Here is a 13,647-nt window from a genome sequence, read left to right on the forward strand (position 1 = left end):
AACATAAATATATTTATTTATAAAGTTTTAGACTTTAGGATTAGTCTCCCTTTACAGGAGTAATTATGCAATGAAAGGACATTTGCAGGTGGTTGTCCATCCATTTTATAATCACTGCGTGATGTGTGATGCACCAGATAGAAATGGACAAGTTCTCTTTGCTCTGGGTGGGGCGATTGGGTACCAGCCATCTTTGTTGATGCCTCAGATGGCCAATTCCACTCTGAGGGATTTTGTAATGAGGGCCTGGATATGGAATCAAACCTGCTTAGTCTCTGCTTTGTGAAGTTCACATCTTGGATTTCTTAAAATCTCACATGTCAGGCTCATGAATTCTATCAGTTGAGACTTTTCATTGGAACCAAATTGAATTTGAATGCTAGTTCTTTGCAGGTAGGTCACGTTCTCTCCATATTCTGCTTTGGCAGTGATGGAGCCCATCAAATCAAGCCAGCACATCTCCAAATACTGGATGGGATTTCAAAAAATGAATTCAGTTAGGAAAGCTGATGGTTATTTTTAAAGAATACTGCAATATAGTCTTTAATACTCTGGGAATAACTTCAGGCATTTAAAGGAATTATTTTCCATGTTAATAAAACCATGGTAAAAAGCCCATTTCTTTCCTTATAAAACACTGTAGTTGATTTTGACATTCCAAAATGATGCTGCCACGACTATTGTAATATTTCATAAACAGTGTAACCATTTATTCAGAAGTCATCTGGAAGTCATTTAAACATGATTGTGAAGCTGAAGTGCCCTGAGTGGAAATGAATGATTTACTAAAGTTTTTTTTTTTTTTTTTCCCATTATAGTTAATGAGGTACACTTTACAAGATGTGACCGGGTTGGCTAAATTTTATATGATAATCCAGAATGCTTGGAGTGTTGGGTGGAATCACTTCCCAACAATACAGAAAAAGTGTTTATAGATATTAAACATTTAATTATTCTTCCAATAAACCCTGAATCCTGCTCTGTGCCAGGTACTCTGGTAGGTACCGGGGGTACAGAGACAAGGAAGGATGGTCTTTGTCCTTGAGTTGACAGTCTGTCTATAGCTGTGTTGCCCAAAACCATAGCCATAGGCCATAGGTGACTATTTAGTTTTAGATTTAAAATAATTAAAATTGAATTAAAAAATCCAGTTCCTTAGTTAAACTAACCATCGTTCAAGTACTCAGTAGCCACTTGTGGCTAGTGACTATTGTATTCGACAGCACAGATACTAGAACGTTCCTAACACTGCAGAAAATTCAACTGTACGACATTTGTCTAGGGGAAGGTATGGGACTACCACTTGGTATGGTGTGATGAAGGGTTTTAACGGAATATGTGCAAGGTCAGTGAAAGCCTAAAGTATTGTATTCCCTTGAGACTGTAGGATTTGGGGAAGGCTTCCTAGAATGGCTTCAGCAGAGTTTTGTTTTTTTATTTTTATTTTTTTTATTTTTTTTTTTTTAATTTTTTTTTTTTTCAACGTTTTTTATTTATTTTTGGGACAGAGACAGAGCATGAACGGGGGAGGGGCAGAGAGAGAGGGAGACACAGAATCGGAAACAGGCTCCAGGCTCCGAGCCATCAGCCCAGAGCCTGACGCGGGGCTCGAACTCACGGACCGCGAGATCGTGACCTGGCTGAAGTCGGACGCTTAACCGACTGCGCCACCCAGGCGCCCCAAGTTTTGAAGGACACCTAGGAATTATCAGATGGGGATAAGGATGGGTAGTAAGACTGCTCCAGAAAGAACCTGATAGCAGGTGCAAAGACACAGAAGTAGACATTTCAGACATTTCAGAAGTGTTAAAACACAGTTATTCCTATTGAAACATAGAGAAATTTGAAATACTGAAAGATGGAGAAGTGTCACGATATGAGGCCAGATCATAAAGTGATGTTTTAAGCTGAGTTTAGACTTAATCCTGAAGGAACTGAATTGGATATGAGAGTGAGCAGTAGGGAGGAGACTAGGATTTTTGCCCTGAATGACTGGATGCCATTCACTGATGTCCCCCCCACACTCCGGTCTCTGAGCATACAAAAACATATTCAATTCAATACCTACAATATCTGAAACCTTGGGACGGTCTCTTGATTTTTGTGCCTTAGTTTCCCTACTCTTTAACATGGAACTCCTTACAGTAGTATTGTAAAGGGAAAATGGGGTAATTTATGTAAAGGTGCTTTGTGACCGTAAAGTGCTATGTCCACAGGAGTAAGGTAAATTTCACTAATCCTTGTACACATTTGCAGTCTTTGTTTTCCCGATTTTCTTGACTTTAGGGAGAGGTTATTTTGCTTGCGGATGGAAGTTGGAATGGGTCAATATAGATTTCTGTTAGCAATGCCAAAGGAAAGCCAGAATTCTAGAAAATATTCATTTAGCATCCACAGAATCTAGTCCAATGTGATGCTGGCACAACTATTTCTGACTTTCCCATTGGTAGGCATCTGGGGAATGTCTGAAATGTGGAGCTGTGAAAATGATTTAATTAGAATCAACAGAAGGGATATCCAACTGCTTTTCCATAGGCTACCATGGATGTTACTTTGAGTTTAGATGTTGCAATAGCAGTAGAAACCATTGCCAGCTTTGGCACTTGTACAGTTTATTGTTTAATGCATACTAGAAGATGAGGATAATTCCACTGGTTTCAAAATATACTTTGGCTTTAGAAGACTCACAGTGCTAAAATAAAACTTAGGTCTCTGTGTCCTAATTCAAGCCTGCTCATCATTTTTTTCATCTTTAGGGCAATTAATTCTAAATTAAGGCATTACTTTATAAAAGAGGACTAGTGAATGATTCGAACAGGGAGATTTCAAATCAGATACAAACAGAGTGGATCAAAACTAAATAGTTTTAAATAGTTTAATTTGGCCAGTACTTACATATAGAACATATTTATATATATACACACACATACATAACATTTCAGACTTACAAAATATTGCAAGCATAAAGAATTTTCACACATACCATTACTCAGATTCTCCAAATGTTAACATTTTTCTCTCCATACACACACACATACACACTATGAAATCTAAAATATATGTACATTTTTTCCTGAACCATTTGAGAGTAAGTTGCGGTTATAATTCCTCTTTACCACTAAATATTGCATCGTTATTCCAAAAAAACTCGAAGAATCCATTTAAGTAACTGCAGTACGGTGTCCAAACTCAGAAAAATAGTGTTGGTACATATTATCATCTGATCTGTAATTTTCATTCACATTTAATGGCTGTCCCATAGATAATTCTCTATAGAAGAAGAAAAATAAAATTCTGGTCCAGCATACAATCTGGAGCCACCAGTTGGACCTTGCTATGTCTTGATAATTTATTCTGTTTTGAAAACTATTCCCACCCCCCACCCCCCAGAAAAAGTAAAATAGTTTCTCAGTTGCTCTGGTGATGTTTGATAGTTAAAAATACTCTATTCTTGGGAGCATTCTCTTGTTCCACTTTATAGTGCTCTGTTGGGATGATTTGTGAGCAAAGACCACTGCCCTTACTGTTGAGAAGTACACAGTGAGCTCACAGAGAGGCACTGCTTGTCTGGTTCATGTTAGTTCCTGTGTGTCATTCAGGGAGCTCTCAGATTAGGAAGTAAGGGTGTAAAAAGATAAATGGGAGCAGAGTTTATACCAATTTTACCTGCTATGTATTGGAGAGCCACCCCTGCCCCCAGAACAAACATTGTTTTGTTTTAATTCATATAACATTGAGCTATATTTAGTCCCACCTTGCTGATGAGGAAGCTGAGGTTTTCCGCAGAGTGATTGAGTAACTTGCCCAAGGTTACATAGCATATTAGTAATAGACCTGGTTTTAATCCCAGTCTATGGTCCTGTAGATGTGGAGAGGATGGGGAAAGACATGTAAGACAGTTTACTAATTCAACGAACTTTTGTTAGGTAAAGCACTGTGTTCAGTGTTGGATTAAATGGGATCTTTACTTTCAAGAGGGATGGATGGTGTAAGAGTTTTGGGAGTTCAGAGGCTAAAGGAATTTCTACTTATTAAGAAAGATTAGGGAAGACCTCACCAAGAGTTGGTATTTCTAGAGAGTCCTGAGGGATGGTAGGTTAATTCATGAGGAGATGTGGAAGAAGGAGTGTACGAAGGGTGTCTTTAGAAAAGATATAAAGGCTGGTGGTAGGAATGGTCTGGTGTCTGGTTGGGTTGTAGTGTTGAGTTCCTGAAAGGAAGTTATGGGAAAGAAACCTAGAAAGGAGTCTGAGGCCAGACTTTCAGCTCCAGTCCTGAGCCTCTTTCCTGGCAGACTAACAAGGAATTTCAACTTTTGAGTGACTATTGAAGTGTTTCGAGCTAAGAAATAACTTGACCGAATAGGACCTTCAGTAAAGGTAATTCCATAGCAGACAGTAGGATATTTGGGATTGAGAAATTGCAGGGAGACACTTGAAGCAACACATGTTGCTACCGGCAACAGTCCAGCTGCGAATTATGGGAATTTGAACTAGGGCAGATGAGAGGCAATGAGAGAGAGGAGGGGATATCTGCAAAAGATGGAAATAGAATCAGGAAGACGTATCAGCTGGCATGATGAAGGAAGGTGATGTCCATAACACTTTCATTTAGGATTACCAGGAGTCTGGTGTGTTTTGATAAAAATACAGACATACAGACAATACAGAAAGAGAAATTGTTTTGGAAGAGAAGCTATTATTCTTCAATATACATATGGAATTTTGATGGGATACAGGTAGGGACCTCTGGAAATATAGATGTGAAGCCCAGAAGAGAGATTCGTGGGTATAGATTATAGAATTAGAGTATTATGGGTATATATTTGGGAGTCTTTTATTGTAAGGTGATTACTGGAAACATGAGATTAAAAGAGCTTGCCAAGAGAGAGAGGGTAAAAGAAAAGGGAAGGAAGCCAAAGACAACTCCTTGGGAAACACTTGAATCTGGGTGTGGGAAGAAGACCAAGTGCCAGAGGAGCAGGAGAACTAGGGCAGAACTGTGCCCCAGGAGCTGTGGGAGGAGAGATTTTTCACAAGAAATGAGGGATCAACATTGACAGGCTGGAGAAAGGTGCCTGTGGCCAGATAGGGACAAAAGGCCTTGAATCTAAGTTTTTTTAAAGAATCATTTCAGTAGGGTTACTTTGGGGTAAAGACATGCATCATGAGGCAGACATTCAGGGACTGCTAGTAGGTGGTTTCTGGTTTGGGGAGAGTAGTGAAAGCTTGGAATATGTGCTGTATTTGACAGGAGTCCCCAGAGCTTAAGAGACAGAAACCCAGCTGAGACACAATAGAGGATTTATTGTTTCATGTAGAACTAGAAAGTCCAGAGGTGGAGTTGGCTTCAGACGGTACCTGATCTCAAGGTTTTAAAGATATGAGAGTTTTCTCATGCTCTCCATTTCTTAGCTTTGATTGTCTCTAATTTCGTGTTTTGGCTTCATTCTTTCCTGTTGGAAATAGCTGGTCTCCATATGGTGCGAAATCAAATGTTTGGTAGCTCTAAGCACCTCTTTGCATCTTGAGATCCAAAATGGCTATCTAAAGGCTTCCTCGCAGCTTCCAGCAGAAAATTCCAAGGAGGACTCTGGTTGGCCAGACTTAACCTCACGTGCCTGTCCTTGAACCAGTTGTCATTCTGTTTAGAATGGCATGGTCCAATCTGGGTCATGGATTCATCCCCACCCACTGGGGCTACTTGAGGTGGAGAATCCTCTCAAAGGAAGCAGAGGGGGGAAGGAAGACTAGTTATCTCAGCCCACTAGAATCTAGTAACTAGACACATTGTAGGAAATGTTTAATTGTGTCCATCTGAAATGAACAAAGAATTGACGAAGAATATAGAAAAGTCTCAGTTAAAGCCTAGGTAATATTAATGTATAGTGGAACCAATGGGCCCTGTAACTTTGCCCTGTAGTGATTAGCAGTTTAGAAGTGGACGTGAGGAAACATGGGGTGAACTCAAATTTGGGGGTTAAGTCAGGATTTCATAGGGGACTAGGGGAAATCAAGCAGGAGAATCAAGCAGTTCATTGTTAAAAAGGTTTGACTTAGGATTCAGAAAGCATAGAGAGGCAACTGAAACCACAGTTTGCTGGTTCATTTATTTATTTCATTTATTTATTTTAATCAAAGCTAATTATTCTTTGAAAATAATAGTGACTATAAGTAAGTGAACACGTATTTGATTTTCTACTAGCATAATTTAATTTTCCAGCAAGGAAATAGGCTAAGTTATTTCTTCCATGTATTGTCCACTCTTCGTCAAACCATGCTTGTTTAATATATTATTATATGCTTTAGTACAACCTTTAATTCATAATTTGTTTATTGTTTTTCCCTAATAGGTATTTTTACTACTTCTTAATTTAGACTATAGGTTTGAAATTGTTTTTTCAATGTTTCTTTTTCAGAGAGAGAAAATGAGAGCGTGAGACTGAGTGGGGTAGGGGCAGAGAGGGAATCCAAGCAGGCTCTGTGCTGTCAGCACAGTAGGCTCTGCTGACAGCACAGAGCCTGATGTGGGGCTTGAGCACACACACCGTGAGATCATGAGCTGAGTCAAAATCAAGAGTCAGGTGCTTAACCGACTGGGCCACCCAGGCACCCCCTGGCCTATACATTTATAACAAAGAAAAAAATGTTGGAGGTGCTGGAAAGTCTGTATCACAGACACACTTAGCTTTTTAAGAAAATGATCATAAAGTTAATGGTTACTCGATTTTTAAAATCTGAATACATAGAAAGATAAGGGAGGAAAAAGTAAACACCCACTATCTCAAACACAAATGGGTTAAACACATAAGGCGTCTACACACACACACACACACACACACACACACACACACACACAAAACTATGGAACTATTATGGTGCATCACAGAGACAACAGGGACATAGGCCCTGATACTCTGCACTTCTCATTGTATAGCTACCACGTCAAGATCACAAAACAGCTGTCTACTTAAGCTGTAGCCATCATGACCCAGTTCTCAGCAACAGGAAAGATGAAGGAGGAGAGAAAGAGGGGGATATCTCTCAAAAGTCAGCTTCAAGAAGCCATCTTAAACCCTCTATACAATACTTCTGCTCACATCTCATTGGCTAGAACTTAGTCACATGGGCACACCTAAGAATAGGATGCTGGAAAGTATGGCTTTTGAACTAAGCATATTGTCTGAACCAAAATTAGAATTCTATTACTAGGTAAGAAAGGAAGAGTGGTTATTGGTTAGGCAATTAGTTAAAGTCCTTTGGTTACAAGAAACAAATTCAATGCAACATAGCTTCAACAGTAAGTAAACGTGTTATCTTATATAATAAGAAGACCTCCAGGGGCGCTTGGGTGGCTCAGTCGGTTAAGCGTCCAACTTCGGCTTGGGTCACGATTTCACGGTTTGTGAGTTTGAGCCCCATGTTGGGCTCTGTGCTGACAGCTCAGAGCCTAGAGCCTGCTTTGGATTGTGTGTCTCCTCCTCTCTCTGCCCCTCCCATGCTCATGCTCTGTTTCTCCCTGTCTGTCAATAATAAATAAATGTAAAAAAAAAAAAATTAAGAAAAAAAAAAAAAAAAGAAGATGACCTCCATAACAGGATGGTAGAACTCTTCTAGGGATAGTTGATGGAGTTAAGTCACATCCTCAAGAACCCAGATTCTTTCTGTCTTCCTAGTCTGTTCCTTCAGTAAGGGCAGCACCATAGTTGCAGTCGCTTCACTTGGTATGTTTAGACATTATGGCATCCAGAAAGAGAAGAGAGTCACTCCTCCCATTGCATCCCCATTTAGGAAGAATGCTACCTTTCCCAGAAAGCCCAGCAGACTTCCTATAACCAGAGCTGGGGTCGCAGATCCAGCCCTAAGCCAGTCACGGGAATGGGATCAGCATGACTGGTTAAAACCAATCAATAATTTACTCATGGAGCAGCGTCATGTGAAGGAGGTGGTGTTGGAACAATCCCAGGCTCAGCCAGGAAGGCATGAATGAGTATTCGACAGGTGCGGTTCCTCCCTCTCCTCTTCACATCTTACCCACTTCATAGGGTCCATTTCCATCCCTTTCTGCCATAGGAAGCTTTCCTTGGTCTTTCTTTTCCAAGTTCCTCTTGCACTTTCTTTGTGCCTCACCATGTCACGCTGGATTGAGTGCCCTGTTATTTTGTGCTCAAGGTGTGTCAGTGTGTACTTATCTCTTCAACCCCTGTGACTTTTCTCTAAAGGCAGGGCCTGCCATGATACACTTCTCCTATATGACCTGGTAAAGGTAACCACGTTTTTGAACTAGAAATTGAGGTAGGGGTGAAGATAAAGGGTTTCTTCTTATTTTGAACGTCTTGATGTCAGAAACCTTATCAGACTATATAAAAACTAAATTTGAGGTTTTGTGTTTAATGAATTATCCTTGTTTAAAAGAAATGAAATGAGAAGTGTCTTGGGAAAGCTCATTACTTACTTTGCCAAACCTACGGTGATTGGGCTGTAGGAAAAGGTCAATATTTATTGGTAGATGCTGCTGTAAAACTTTTTAAAAGTTGTAACATATTTCCTCACACGGGTAGATATTGCATGTTTACTGCCAGAGGTTGTCAGGATAACTTTGCTCAGGAAATGTAACCATTGCCAGGGTTTTATTGATTTACCGATAATATATGTAGGTATACTCAAATAGATATATGAAATAACTTTCCCCTTTTCTGTGAAGGAAGTCTACTTTAAAAACCTTGGGAGTTTCTCTAATAAGGGTTCTTAATACATGTATATTCTTAAAACATATTCAGTTTTCAATGCACTTACATAAAAGTTATATGAACATGTAGGTGGAGAAATAGGGTAAGCAAAACACTGTTAGCTGACTCAGGACTCGCTGATACATGGTATCAGGTGAGGTTTATTTAACCTTGATGGGAAGAATGTTCAAGGGCAGCTATTTAGTTGTCAGCCCCGTCTATTTACTAAGAAAATAACTGCATCCTTTGGTTCTCCTAAAGTCATTCACAGAAACTAACAAAAAGCAACATTGTTCTATTTCTGGAATGTACATTATTTTCCTTTATTTACATTGTTTTATTTCTAGGATTCACATTATTTAGCCGTGCTATAGGGCCTTGGGCAAGACACTAAGGAAACAGGGGCACTTTGTTTTATTTATTTATTTATTTTTATTTTTTTTAACGTTTATTTATTTTTGAGACAGAGAGAGACAGAGCATGAATGGGGGAGGGTCAGAGAGAGGGAGACACAGAATCTGAAACAGGCTCCAGGCTCTGAGCTGTCAGCACTCAGAGCCCGACGTGGGGCTCAAACTCACGGACCGCGAGATCATGACCTGAGCTGAAGTCGGCCGCTTAACCGACTGAGCCACCCAGGCGCCCCAGCACTTTGTTTTAAAGACAACAGTAGGGGATGGTGTTAACAAGGGCCAATATGGTAGAGTAATGGAAGGAAGAGGGCTACAGTAATGTTCCTTTTGTCACTGTGCGGTGATACTGAATATCCATACCTGGAAACTGATGTACCTCCTGAGATCCTCACTTTTCACAGGACGCCGCAGAGTTCCCAGCACATAGTAGGGCTTTAACTCATAAATAAATACATGGTTAAGGGCTTATAACAGAGGTATGCATTATAATGGGTTTTGCTTTTACTTGAAAATGGTAACCAACATTTTAGAACCTGCTGATTTCAAATTATATTTCATAAGAGAATGTCACTTAACCTCCCGTTAGATGCTTCCCTGGGCCATACTTGTCCAGCTCATTTTCTTTTAAGGTTTGTTTGTTTGTTTAAAGCACGTGAACAGGGGAGGGGCAGAGAGAGAGAGAGGGAGAGAGAGAATCTCAAACAGGCTCCATGCTGTCAGCACAGAGCCTGACCTGGGGCTCGAACCCATGAACCACAAGATCATGACCTAAGCCAAAAATCAAGAGTCAGACACTTCATCTACTGAGCCACCCCGGCGCCACTTGCCCAGCTCCATTTTGAGCTAGAAATGCCTCCTCTGGAGGTAGTGTCACGGGCTGGTGGTTGTGTCTGTCATACTTTGCGGGTAGTGTAACGTAGTGCTGATCCACCCACTTGAGAGAATTTAATGGCATTGAGGGAGAGGCAGCCTGGATGGATTTGGGTACAGTGTGTGGTAGTTCGTGTGTGTGGCTTCGGATGGAGACCTGTTGGGTGGGAACATGCAGGTATGGGACGAAGTTATGAGGGGCGACAGAAGATGTTGGTGTGGGGTAGGTGAATATCGCTGAGAAGGGGAGAGTGGTGCTCAAAGGACCTTTTTGTGGGAACTGGATAGGAGTGTAATGCTGGGCCATCTGGTAGCCACCTCTGCAAAAAGAAGGTAGGCACATGATTGTGCCACCCCATCCTGCCTCATCCTCCACTCCCCAACTTCCCCATCATGTGGTACAGAAATTGTCGTGAGTAAAGCTCTCTGTTGTTTGTGTGCAAGCGTGCTTCCCACCCGGGCCTTACTGCTGCAGTTGCTTTGACTCCTGCTTTCTCCACCCCAGACTCCTCACAACAGCTGCTGGAAGCTACTGAGCCCTCATCAGCCCTCCTCCCGGCTCCGTACATATGTGTAGTCATCAGTGTGTATATTGTAGTCCTTAGTCCACTGGTCCTTGGCCAGAATTCCAGCCAAATGGCTACAGTGAAATTTCTGTAATAGGCTGGAAGAAACCTAAATCCAGGCATTTCTTAAGAGAACTAGCACCAACTGGTTTATTATCTTTTTCACACTTGCCTCTCTTCTTTCTTTAAGTTGCCTCCCAAGTGAAGAAACCTGTCTTAATCAGCACAATTCATGAAAGTGTGAACCCTCCGGCACAGATTACCTACTGAAATGTGGCCTCCTTGTTCATACACACCATTGACCGGTGCCCATTTCACCAGTGCTGTTCCTGCTTCCCTCGCTGGGACGGGTGGCAGATAGAAAATATCATGTAGCACATGGATTAAGAAGAGAGGATATAATTGAAAACTCTGGCTTCCCCTGGAAAGAGGCCCTCATGTGAATCCATGGACCTTATGAATAATAAATGCACACAAAACAGATTCATAAAGACACTACACACTGAGCTGCTTGTATCCTGTTTCCTGGAATGGTTCCAAATCCAGTGGGAGAGCGGAAGTCTCATGGCTTGCCCTTTCCCTCTCCTCCACCCTTTCTCTGTCTCTCCCCTCCCTGTCTTTGCTCTCTCTGCTTCTCAGACTGTTGTAACAAGCAGCATAAATAGGAGTTGCCTTGAGGTAGACTGTGTCCCCATTTGAAGTCCTGCTAGACTTGTTTTAATTTTGTGTGATCATGTGCACAACCCAGAGTGCATGGAGATAATACTGTTGACCAGTGGACAGGTGTTCCCATGTTTAAGGTCTGCCCTCCCCTTCCCTAAGAAAATGTACTCCCAGAATATGTTAAGAAAGAACATTGTTGCCATGGCACTTTAAGATCTTGCCAAGTAGTTATTTCTTGTCTGGGAGAGTGAAGGGCAGTAGGGGAGCAGAAATTAAACAAGAGAAAACATGCAGAAAAGTAAAGATAAACAGTAAGCTTTCCCCGCTCTTTAAGGAGCAATTGAATCCAGAGCCCTACTGGGGCTTAGCTGAGGCATTACGGCAAATACCAAGTGTCTGCTACACATAGGGTCCCGTGTGAGAGAATACGAAAGGAATATGACTTGGTCCCTGCCCATAAGGGACATATAATACAACTGTAGGAGATGTAACAAGTTCATAGTAACTAGAGGCAAAATAAGATGTGCCCAATGAGAGCTTTGTTTAAGTACCGGTGGAATCAAAGGAAGCTGATATCATGATGGTTTCATATTTGTGGTGGTATCCAACTTGGACAGTGATGATGAGTAATGTTTCACTTGGCAGAGGCTGGAGTCAGGGTATTTCAGGCAAAGGAAGTGTCATGAGCGAAGAGTCGGCGGTGGAGAAGCATGGTGTGCTAAATTATAGGACACAGGGAACATTGGAGAATAAGGTAAGAAAGGAAGAGAGGATCCAGAATGAAGTTCCAGCTAAGTCAGCAGGGAAAAAAGCCTTTTGGAAAATGCTCAGAGTTGAGCTTTTTTAAGATTTAGCTCTCACAGTATTATAATTAAGCGGTTGAGGAGGAGTCTTGTAGAGGTTCATGGCGGTAATCCAGTGGAAGGTGGGGGGGAATTAAGGGCTTAGACTCAGGTGACAGCAGGAAGAATACAAGAGTGGATAGGTTGAAACCTTGCAGTGAGGCTTTCTGGTCTTTGGAGACGGGAGCTAGAGGTGCAGAAGGGAAGGAACTGATGCCTGGGACACTGTACCCTTAGCATGCAGAAAATTTTACCATGTTCACCATTCTGTTCACCCTAATGATTTTCCCCCTTAGGTCTTCACAGCCATCAGAAGAATAGTGTAAAAAAAAAAAAATTACATATTTTGTATATACACACACATACATATATATACATATCCTCATTTACCACATTTAATTAATTTTAATTGGCTTTGTTATTGTTAAATATTAAATTTGGCAAATTAAAAAGGTTTTCTGGAGCCGGACAGCAGGTCCTCAGGAAGTGAGGCATTGAGGAAACTGTTGGGTCTGGTACAGACAAACCCAGGTGTAGAATAGGGAAGGAACTGGTCTTGGCTAGTTGAGGGCCATCAGTGACTCTTCAAGACCAGCCACCTCTTTTTCCTTGAGAGTTGCATTAAAGGAAGCACAACCAAGAATACTATCTATCCTAAATAAAGTCTCAGTGAGTTTTGGGTCTGTCCATACCCTGGGGTACTCAGGGATCCATCGTTCCCCTCCTTTCCACTGGTCATCTTTAGCTATGGGAAGGATGACACTGTTGGTCTGTTGGAAATTCATCCGTAGTCACAGTTCTGAGCTCCTAAAGCCACAGTCCCTGCTTGTGAGCTCCAGTCTACTGGGGGAGAGCTGTTGATACTCAGAACAAGGCTATTGCCCAAGTCCGCCCTGTTCCACCTCTCTGGGAATTATTTCCCAACCTTTTGGTGACACACCAGAGGCATTGACATGACTAAGCCCTGGAGCCAGCCAGGGAAGAACTGGGATGCTGGCTCCTCCACTTCCCATCTGTGTGACTTATGCCCAGTCACCTAACCTCTCAGGGACTCGGAGAAGCAAGGCCATAGTAATGAAATGACTAACAGAGAAGAAGGTCTGTAAACCATGTATCTCAGTGTTTGTGACTGTTGTGGGCTCATTACATAGGTTTTTGTTCTTCCAGAGTTTTGGGGAACTTTGTCCCTAACCCTGTCACTTAATTTACTTTGCTTGCTTCCGGATCTGAGGTTTTGGACATGAAGCCTCCCAGGGTCTACTATAAGAAATACTGGCTCATGAAAGAAAGAAAATGGGAAGAGACTTTGGAGCATGTGATTGCTGGATCTGTAGAGCCTTTTCCAAGCTGCCGTGTTTATTATTCATTAACACAGCAGCTTGGGAAGCGTGGGTTGATACATTCCTCAAGACTCCACATGATATGTTTGCTTTAGTAGGAAACGAAGGAATCGCAGTAGCGCGAGGTAGTGTGCCTGCTTGCTCTGCGTTATCACCATTCACTGCGTCCTAGAAGTGTTTATTTCTCCAGAGTGTGGGCTTGCATTTCGGGACAAACCACATGCA

The 13,647-nt window shown here is 41.6% G+C and overlaps 1 protein-coding gene across 1 annotated transcript in view; it reads left to right on the forward strand.

Annotated features, from left to right (window-relative positions):
- LGR4 (leucine rich repeat containing G protein-coupled receptor 4) overlaps positions 1-13,647 on the forward strand; it is a 100,811-nt gene that overhangs the window by 56,743 nt on the left and 30,421 nt on the right. The window lies entirely within an intron of this gene.

This window comes from Panthera uncia, chromosome D1 (assembly GCF_023721935.1).
Source record: "Panthera uncia isolate 11264 chromosome D1, Puncia_PCG_1.0, whole genome shotgun sequence".
Lineage (NCBI taxonomy): Eukaryota > Metazoa > Chordata > Mammalia > Carnivora > Felidae > Panthera > Panthera uncia.